This window comes from Hyla sarda, chromosome 6 (genome assembly GCF_029499605.1).
Source record: "Hyla sarda isolate aHylSar1 chromosome 6, aHylSar1.hap1, whole genome shotgun sequence".
Taxonomy (NCBI): Eukaryota; Metazoa; Chordata; class Amphibia; order Anura; family Hylidae; genus Hyla; species Hyla sarda.
Genome location: NC_079194.1, coordinates 20,876,488 through 20,887,216, shown reverse-complemented (window position 1 = coordinate 20,887,216; position 10,729 = coordinate 20,876,488). Strand labels below are relative to the sequence as shown.

Here is a 10,729-nt window from a genome sequence, read left to right as displayed (position 1 = left end):
GAGATTAGGAACATATATGATCCCTAATATCTATTTTTTATCTGCAGGAATCCCCAGCGTTCGGGAAATTTAGTTCCAAAGGCTTGGTGCGGGCTTCGGGGGTCGCCCCCCCCCCCCCCTCGTTATGTCACTCCATGCCCCCTTAATGCAAGTCAAGGGGTGGAGGTGTGATGAAGATCACACCCACTCCCATAAACTTCCATGGAGGGGGATGGGGTGTGACATCACGAGGGGGATGGGTGATCCCCGAAGCCGGCACCCAGCATTCGAACCTAATATTTTAATCCTGCCCTCCTTCCCACAAAAATAAAAATAAGATATATATCCCTTAAAATGAATGAATAAATAAATAATATTTCAAAATGACTGATATAAATAGTTCTGGCCCTAGAGTGTTACCTATATTAGCATCTGTAGCATGTATCAGGAACATGTTATCATAGTTGTGTCTTTTTTACAGGTGACTGATGCCAAGTGAGAAGGTATACATGACACGTACCCCCGTCAGCTGCAATAAAGGAACCACGAGACAGGTAATTAATATTTATATTAATTACTGATAACAATCAGGCTAGATGTAAAATCTAGACCTGCAGAGATGTCACAGTCTCTACCTTTTACATGAAGATATATGTGTTGTTTATAAGTATATCGTCTATGGATAGCTTTTTATATAACACAATCATATCTCAGATACAGAGATTAGGAACATATATGATCCCTTATATCTGTTTTTTATCTCCAGGAATTTCCAGCGTTCGGGAAATTTAGTTCCAAACGCTTGGTGCGTGCTTCGGGGGTCGCCCCACCCCCCTCGTTATGTCACTCCATGCCCCCTTAATGCAAGTCAATGGACGGAGGTGTGATGAAGATCACACCCACTCCCATAAACTTCCATGGAGGTGGATTGGGGGGGGTGACGTCATGAGGGGGCTGAGTGATCCCCGAACCCGGCACCCAGGGTTTGAACCTAATATTTTAATCCTGCCCTCCTTCCCACAAAAATAAGATATATATCCCTTAAAATGTATGAATAAATAAATGATATTTCAAAATGACTGAGATAAATAGTTCTGGCCCTAGAGTGTTATATATATTAGCATCTGTGGCATGTATCAGGAACATGTTATCATAGTTGTGTCTTTTTTACAGGTGACTGCTGCCCGGTGAGAAGGTGAGCCTGACATATAACTCCGTCAGCTACAATAAAGGAACCACGAGACAGGTAATTAATATTTATATTAATTACTGATAACAAGCAGGCTAGATGTAAAATCTAGACCTGCAGAGATGTCACAGTCTCTACCTCTTACATGAAGATATATGTGTTGTTTATAAGTATATTGTCTATGGATAGCTTTTTATATTACACAATCATATCTCAGATACAGAGATTAGGAACATATATGATCCCTAATATCTGTTTTTTATCAGCAGGAATCCCCAGCGTTCGGGAAAATTAGTTCCAAACGCTTGGTGCAGGCTTCCGGGGTCGCCCCTCCCCCTCGTTATGTCACTCCATGCCCCCTTAATGCAAGTCAATGGGCGGAGGTGTGATGAAGATCACACCCACTCCCATAAACTTCCATGGAGGGGGATGGGGTGTGACATCACGAGGGGGATGGGTGATCCCCGAAGCCGGCACCCAGCATTTGAACCTAATATTTTAATCCTGCACTCCTTCACACAAAAATAAAAATAAGATATATATCCCTTAAAATGTATGAATAAATTAGTAATATTTCAAAATGACTGAGTTAAATAGTTCTGGCCTTAGAGTGTTACATACATTAGCGTCTATAGCATGTATCAGGAACATGTTATCATAGTTGTGTCTTTTTTACAGGTGACTGATGCCGAGTGAGAAGGTATACCTGACACATGCCCCCATCAGCTGCAATAAAGGAACCACGAGACAGGTAATTAATATTTATATTAATTACTGATAACAATCAGGCTAGATGTAAAATCTAGACCTGCAGAGATGTCACAGTCTCTACCTTTTACATGAAGATATATGTGTTGTTTATAAGTATATCGTCTATGGATAGCTTTTTATATTACACAATCATATCTCAGGTACAGAGATTAGGAACATTTATCATCCCTAATATCTGTTTTTTTAACTGCAGGAATCCCTTTTTCAATATGTAAAAGAATAGACTAGAATGACCGCAGAGTTTACAAGTTTACTTTAGTCCGTGGGCTGACTGACGGCAGATTTAAGACTGAAAGGGGTACTCCACTCTCCAAAGTCCAGGAAATTTAGTTCCAAACGCTTGGTGCGGGCTTCGGGGGTCGCCCACCCTCTTGTTATGTCACTCCATGCCCCCTTAATGCAAGTCAACGGGTGGAGGTGTGATGAAGATCACACCCACTCCCATAAACTTCCATGGAGGGGGATGGGGTGTGACGTCATGAGGGAGCTGGATGATCCTCGAAGAGGCACCCAACGTTTGAACCTAATATTTTAATCCTGCCCTCCTTCCCACAAAAATAAAATTAAGATATATATTTCTTAAAATGTATGAATAAATTAGTAATATTTCAAAATGACTGAGATAAATAGTTCTGGCCCTAGAGTGTTACATACATTAGCGTCTGTAGCATGTATCAGGAAAATGTTATCATAGTTGTATCTCTTTTACAGGTGACTGATGCCGAGTGAGAAGGTATACCTGACACATACCCCCATCAGCTAACAGACAGGTAATTAATATTTATATTAATTACTGATAACAATCAGTACTGTAAAATCTAGACCTGCAGAGATGTCACAGTCTCTACCTTTTACATGAAGATATATGTGTTGTTTATAAGTATATCGTCTATGGATAGCTTTTTATATTACACAATCATATCTCAGATACAGAGATTAGGAACATATATGATCCCTAATATCTGTTTTTTATCTGCAGGAATCCCCAGCGTTCGGGAAATTTAGTTCCAAATGCTTGGTGCAGGCTTCGGGGGTCGCCCCACCCCCCTCGTTATGTCACTCCATGCTCCCTTAAAGCAAGTCAATGGGCGGAGGTGTGATGAAGATCACACCCACTCCCATAAACTTCCATGGAGGGGGATGGGGTGTGACATCACGAGGGGGATGGGTGATCCCCGAACCCGGCACCCAGCATTCGAACCTAATATTTTAATCCTGCCCTCCTTCCCACAAAAATAAAATTAAGATATATATCCCTTAAAATGTATGAATAAATTAGTAATATTTCAAAATGACTGAGATAAATAGTTCTGGCCCTAGAGTGTTACAAACATTAGCGTCTGTAGCATGTATCAGGAACATGTTATCATAGTTGTATCTCTTTTACAGGTGACTAATGCCGAGTGAGAAAGTATAGCTGACACATACCCCGTCAGCTGCAATAAAGGAACCACGAGACAGGTAATTAATATTTATATTAATTACTGATAACAATCAGGCTAGATGTAAAATCTAGACCTGCAGAGATGTCACAGTTTCTACCTTTTACATGAAGATATATGTGTTGTTTATAAGTTTATCGTCTATGGGTAGCTTTTTATATAACACAATCATATCTCAGATACAGAGATTAGGAACATTTATGATCCCTAATATCTGTTTTTTATCTGCAGGAATCCCCAGCGTTCGGGAAATTTAGTTCCAAACGCTTGGTGCGGGCTTCGGGGGTCGCCCCCCTCCCACCCCCCTCGTTATGTCACTCCATGCCCCCTTAATGCAAGTCAATGGGCGGAGGTGTGATGAAGATCACACCCACTCCCATAAACTTCCATGGAGGGGGATGGGGTGTGACGTCACAAGGGGGCTGGGTGATCCCCGAAGCAAGCACACAGCGTTTGAACCTAATATTTTAATCCTGCCCTCCTTCCCACAAAAATAAGATATATATCCCTTAAAATGTATGAATAAATAAACAATATTTCAAAATGACTGAGATAAATAGTTCTGGCCCTAGAGTGTTATATATATATTAGCATCTGTAGCATGTATCAGGAACATGTTATCATTGTTGTGTTTTTTTTTTTCCAGTCGACTGATGCCCGGTGAGAAGGTGAGCCTGACATATGACCCCGTCAGCTGCAATAAAGGAACCACGAGACAGGTAATTAATATTTATATTAATTACTGATAACAATCAGGCTAGATGTAAAATCTAGATCTGCAGAGATGTCACAGTCTCTACCTTTTACATGAAGATATATGTGTTGTTTATAAGTATATCGTCTATGGATAGCTTTTTATACAACACAATCATATCTCAGATACAGAGATTATGAACATATATGATCCCTAATATCTGTTTTTTAACTGCAGGAATCCCTTTTTCAATATGTAAAAGAATAGATTAGATTGACCGCAGAGTTTAAAGTTTACTTCAGTCCGTGGGCTGACTGACGGCAGATTTAAGTCTGAAAGGGGTACTCCACTCCCCAGAGTTCGGGAAATTTAGTTCCAAACGCTTGGTGCGGGCTTTGGGGGTCGCTCCCCCCCCTCGTTATGTCACTCTATGCCCCCTTAATGCAAATCAAGGGGTGGAGATGTGATGAAGATCACACCCACTCCCATAAACTTCCATGGAGGGGAATGGGGTGTGACTTCATGAGGGAGCTGGGTGATCCCCAAAGCCAGCACCCAGCGTTTGAACCTAATATTTTAATCCTGCCCTCCATCCCACAAAAATAAAAATAAGATATATATCCCTTAAAATGTATGAATAAATTAATAATATTTCAAAATGACTGAGATAAATAGTTCTGGCCCTAGAGTGTTACATATATTAGCGTCTGTAGCATGTATCAGGAACATGTTATCATAGTTGTGTCTTTTTTACAGGTGACTGATGCCCAGTGGGAAGGTATACCTGACACATACCCCCATCAGCTGCAATAAAGGAACCACGAGACAGGTAATTAATATTTATATTAATTACTGATAACAATCAGGCTAGATGTAAAATCTAGACCTGCAGAGATGTCACAGTCTTTACCTTTTACATGAAGATATATGTGTTGTTTGTAAGTATATCGTCTATGGATAGCTTTTTATATTACACAATCATATCTCAGATACAGAGATTAGGAACATATATAATCCCTAATATCTGTTTTTTATCTGCAGGAATTCCCAGCGTTCGGGAAATTTAGTTCCAAACGCTTGGTGCGGGCTTCGGGGGTCGCCCCCCCCCCCCCTCGTTATGTCACTCCATGCCCCCTTAATGCAAATCAAGGGATGGAGGTGTGATGAAGATCACACCCACTCCCATAAACTTCCATGGAGGGGGATGGGGTTTGACTTCACGAGGGAGCTGGGTGATCCCCAAAGCCAGCACCCAGCATTTGAACCTAATATTTTAATCCTGCCCTCCTTCCCACAAAAATAAAAATAATATATATATATCCCTTAAAATGTATGAATAAATTATTAATATTTCAAAATGACTGAGATAAATAGTTCTGGCCCTAGAGTGTTACATATATTAGCGTCTGTAGCATGTATGAGGAACATGTTATCATAGTTGTATCTCTTTTACAGGTGACTAATGCCGAGTGAGAAGGTATACCTGACACATACCCCCATCAGCTGCAATAAAGGAACCACGAGACAGGTAATTAATATTTATATTAATTACTGATAACAATCAGGCTAGATGTAAAATCTAGACCTGCAGAGATGTCACAGTCTCTACCTTTTACATGAAGATATATGTGTTGTTTATAAGTATATCGTCTATGGGTAGCTTTTTATATAACACAATCATATCTCAGATACAGAGATTAGGAACATATATGATCCCTAATATCTGTTTTTTATCTGCAGGAATCCCCAGCGTTCGGGAAATTTAGTTCCAAACGCTTGGTGCGGGCTTCGGGGGTCGCCCCACCCCCCTCGTTATGTCACTCCATGCCCCCTTAATGCAAGTCAATGGGCGGAGGTGTGATGAAGATCACACCCACTCCCATAAACTTCCATGGAGGTGGATTGGGGGTGTGACGTCACGAGGGGGCTGGGTGATCCCCGAAGCCGGCACCCATCGTTTGAACCTAATATTTTAATCCTGCCTTCCTTCCCACAAATATAAGATATATATCCCTTAAAATGTATGAATAAATAAATAATATTTCAAAATGACTGAAATAAATAGTTCTGGCCCTAGATGTTATATATATTAGCATCTGTAGCATGTATCAGGAACATGTTATCATAGTTGTGTCTTTTTTACAGGTGACTGATGCCAAGTGAGAAGGTATACCTGACACGTACCCCCTTCAGCTGCAATAAAGGAACCTTGAGACAGGTAATTAATATTTATATTAATTACTGATAACAATCAGGCTAGATGTAAAATCTAGACCTGCAGAGATGTCACAGTCTCTACCTTATACATGAAGATATATGTGTTTTTTTTATAAGTATATTGTCTATGGATAGCTTTTAATATCACACAATCATATCTCAGGTACAGAGATTAGGAACATTTATCATCCCTAATATCTGTTTTTTTAACTGCAGGAATCCCTTTTTCAATATGTAAAAGAATAGACTAGAATGACCGCAGAGTTTACAAGTTTACTTTAGTCCGTGGGCTGACTGACGGCAGATTTAAGACTGAAAGGGGTACTCCACTCCCCAGAGTCCGGGAAATTTAGTTCCAAACGCTTGGTGCGGGCTTCGGGGGTCGCCCCCCCCCTTGTTATGTCACTCCTTGCCCCCTTAATGCAAGTCAACGGGTGGAGGTGTGATGAAGATCACACCCACTCCCATAAACTTCCATGGAGGGGGATGGGGTGTGACGTCATGAGAGAGCTGGATGATCCTCGAAGCCGGCACCCAACGTTTGAACCTAATATTTTAATCCTGCCCTCCTTCCCACAAAAATAAAATTAAGATATTTATCCCTTAAAATGTATGAATAAATTAGTAATATTTCAAAATGACTGAGATAAATAGTTCTGGCCCTAGAGTGTTACATACATTAGCGTCTGTAGCATGTATCAGGAACATGTTATCATAGTTGTGTCTTTTTTACAGGTGACTGATGCCGAGTGAGAAGGTATACCTGACACATACCCCCATCAGCTGCAATAAAGGAACCACGAGACAGGTAATTAATATTTATATTAATTACTGATAACATTCAGGCTAGATGTAAAATCTAGACCTGCAGAGATGTCACAGTCTCTACCTTTTACATGAAGATATATGTGTTGTTTATAAGTGTATCGTCTATGGGTAGCTTTTTATATAACACAATCATATCTCAGATGCAGAGATTAGGAACATATATGATCCCTAATATCTGTTTTTTATCTGCAGGAATCCCCAGCGTTCGGGAAATTTAGTTCCAAACGCTTGGTGCGGGCTTCGGGGGTCGCCCCACCCCCCTCGTTATGTCACTCCATGCCCCCTTAATGCAAGTCAATGGGCAGAGGTGTGATGAAGATCACACCCACTCCCATAAACTTCCATGGAGGGGGATGGGGTGTGACGTCACGAGGGGGCTGGGTGATCCCCGAAGCAAGCACCCAGCGTTTGAACCTAATATTTTAATTCTGCCCTCCTTCCCACAAAAATAAGATATATATCCCTTAAAATGTATGAATAAATTAATAATATTTCAAAATGACTGAGACAAATAGTTCTGGCCATAGAGTGTTACATATATTAGCGTCTGTAGCATGTATCAGGAACATGTTATCATAGTTGTATCTCTTTTACAGGTGACTGATGCCGAGTGAGAAGGTATACCTGACACATACCCCCGTCAGCTGCAATAAAGGAACCACGAGACAGGTAATTAATATTTATATTAATTACTGATAACAATCAGGCTAGATGTAAAATCTAGACCTGCAGAGATGTCACAATCTCTACCTTTTACATGAAGATATATGTGTTGTTTATAAGTATATCGTCTATGATAGCTTTTTATATTACACAATCATATCTCAGATACAGAGATTAGGAACATATATGATCCCTAATATCTATTTTTTATCTGCAGGAATCCCCAGCGTTCGGGAAATTTAGTTCCAAAGGCTTGGTGCGGGCTTCGGGGGTCGCCCCCCCCCCCCTCGTTATGTCACTCCATGCCCCCTTAATGCAAGTCAAGGGGTGGAGGTGTGCTGAAGATCACACCCACTCCCATAAACTTCCATGGAGGGGGATGGGGTGTGACATCACGAGGGGGATGGGTGATCCCCGAAGCCGGCACCCAGCATTCGAACCTAATATTTTAATCCTGCCCTCCTTCCCACAAAAATAAAAATAAGATATATATCCCTTAAAATGAATGAATAAATAAATAATATTTCAAAATGACTGATATAAATAGTTCTGGCCCTAGAGTGTTACCTATATTAGCATCTGTAGCATGTATCAGGAACATGTTATCATAGTTGTGTCTTTTTTACAGGTGACTGATGCCAAGTGAGAAGGTATACATGACACGTACCCCCGTCAGCTGCAATAAAGGAACCACGAGACAGGTAATTAATATTTATATTAATTACTGATAACAATCAGGCTAGATGTAAAATCTAGACCTGCAGAGATGTCACAGTCTCTACCTTTTACATGAAGATATATGTGTTGTTTATAAGTATATCGTCTATGGATAGCTTTTTATATAACACAATCATATCTCAGATACAGAGATTAGGAACATATATGATCCCTTATATCTGTTTTTTATCTCCAGGAATTTCCAGCGTTCGGGAAATTTAGTTCCAAACGCTTGGTGCGTGCTTCGGGGGTCGCCCCACCCCCCTCGTTATGTCACTCCATGCCCCCTTAATGCAAGTCAATGGACGGAGGTGTGATGAAGATCACACCCACTCCCATAAACTTCCATGGAGGTGGATTGGGGGGGGTGACGTCATGAGGGGGCTGAGTGATCCCCGAACCCGGCACCCAGGGTTTGAACCTAATATTTTAATCCTGCCCTCCTTCCCACAAAAATAAGATATATATCCCTTAAAATGTATGAATAAATAAATGATATTTCAAAATGACTGAGATAAATAGTTCTGGCCCTAGAGTGTTATATATATTAGCATCTGTGGCATGTATCAGGAACATGTTATCATAGTTGTGTCTTTTTTACAGGTGACTGCTGCCCGGTGAGAAGGTGAGCCTGACATATAACTCCGTCAGCTACAATAAAGGAACCACGAGACAGGTAATTAATATTTATATTAATTACTGATAACAAGCAGGCTAGATGTAAAATCTAGACCTGCAGAGATGTCACAGTCTCTACCTCTTACATGAAGATATATGTGTTGTTTATAAGTATATTGTCTATGGATAGCTTTTTATATTACACAATCATATCTCAGATACAGAGATTAGGAACATATATGATCCCTAATATCTGTTTTTTATCAGCAGGAATCCCCAGCGTTCGGGAAAATTAGTTCCAAACGCTTGGTGCAGGCTTCCGGGGTCGCCCCTCCCCCTCGTTATGTCACTCCATGCCCCCTTAATGCAAGTCAATGGGCGGAGGTGTGATGAAGATCACACCCACTCCCATAAACTTCCATGGAGGGGGATGGGGTGTGACATCACGAGGGGGATGGGTGATCCCCGAAGCCGGCACCCAGCATTTGAACCTAATATTTTAATCCTGCACTCCTTCACACAAAAATAAAAATAAGATATATATCCCTTAAAATGTATGAATAAATTAGTAATATTTCAAAATGACTGAGATAAATAGTTCTGGCCTTAGAGTGTTACATACATTAGCGTCTATAGCATGTATCAGGAACATGTTATCATAGTTGTGTCTTTTTTACAGGTGACTGATGCCGAGTGAGAAGGTATACCTGACACATGCCCCCATCAGCTGCAATAAAGGAACCACGAGACAGGTAATTAATATTTATATTAATTACTGATAACAATCAGGCTAGATGTAAAATCTAGACCTGCAGAGATGTCACAGTCTCTACCTTTTACATGAAGATATATGTGTTGTTTATAAGTATATCGTCTATGGATAGCTTTTTATATTACACAATCATATCTCAGGTACAGAGATTAGGAACATTTATCATCCCTAATATCTGTTTTTTTAACTGCAGGAATCCCTTTTTCAATATGTAAAAGAATAGACTAGAATGACCGCAGAGTTTACAAGTTTACTTTAGTCCGTGGGCTGACTGACGGCAGATTTAAGACTGAAAGGGGTACTCCACTCTCCAAAGTCCAGGAAATTTAGTTCCAAACGCTTGGTGCAGGCTTCGGGGGTCGCCCACCCTCTTGTTATGTCACTCCATGCCCCCTTAATGCAAGTCAACGGGTGGAGGTGTGATGAAGATCACACCCACTCCCATAAACTTCCATGGAGGGGGATGGGGTGTGACGTCATGAGGGAGCTGGATGATCCTCGAAGAGGCACCCAACGTTTGAACCTAATATTTTAATCCTGCCCTCCTTCCCACAAAAATAAAATTAAGATATATATTTCTTAAAATGTATGAATAAATTAGTAATATTTCAAAATGACTGAGATAAATAGTTCTGGCCCTAGAGTGTTACATACATTAGCGTCTGTAGCATGTATCAGGAACATGTTATCATAGTTGTATCTCTTTTACAGGTGACTGATGCCGAGTGAGAAGGTATACCTGACACATACCCCCATCAGCTAACAGACAGGTAATTAATATTTATATTAATTACTGATAACAATCAGTACTGTAAAATCTAGACCTGCAGAGATGTCAC

At 40.5% G+C, this 10,729-nt stretch overlaps 2 long non-coding RNA genes across 2 annotated transcripts; both read left to right on the top strand.

The window, feature by feature from the left end:
- The first annotated feature begins 1,148 nt into the window (after positions 1-1,148).
- LOC130275384 (uncharacterized) lies at positions 1,149-8,481 on the top strand. Its single transcript, XR_008844759.1, has 3 exons — positions 1,149-1,225; positions 1,847-1,919; positions 8,412-8,481. It is a non-coding gene; the product is annotated as an uncharacterized LOC130275384 (long non-coding RNA).
- LOC130275386 (uncharacterized) lies at positions 2,647-4,064 on the top strand. Its single transcript, XR_008844761.1, has 3 exons — positions 2,647-2,709; positions 3,329-3,400; positions 4,028-4,064. It is a non-coding gene; the product is annotated as an uncharacterized LOC130275386 (long non-coding RNA).
- Positions 8,482-10,729: the final 2,248 nt, after the last annotated feature.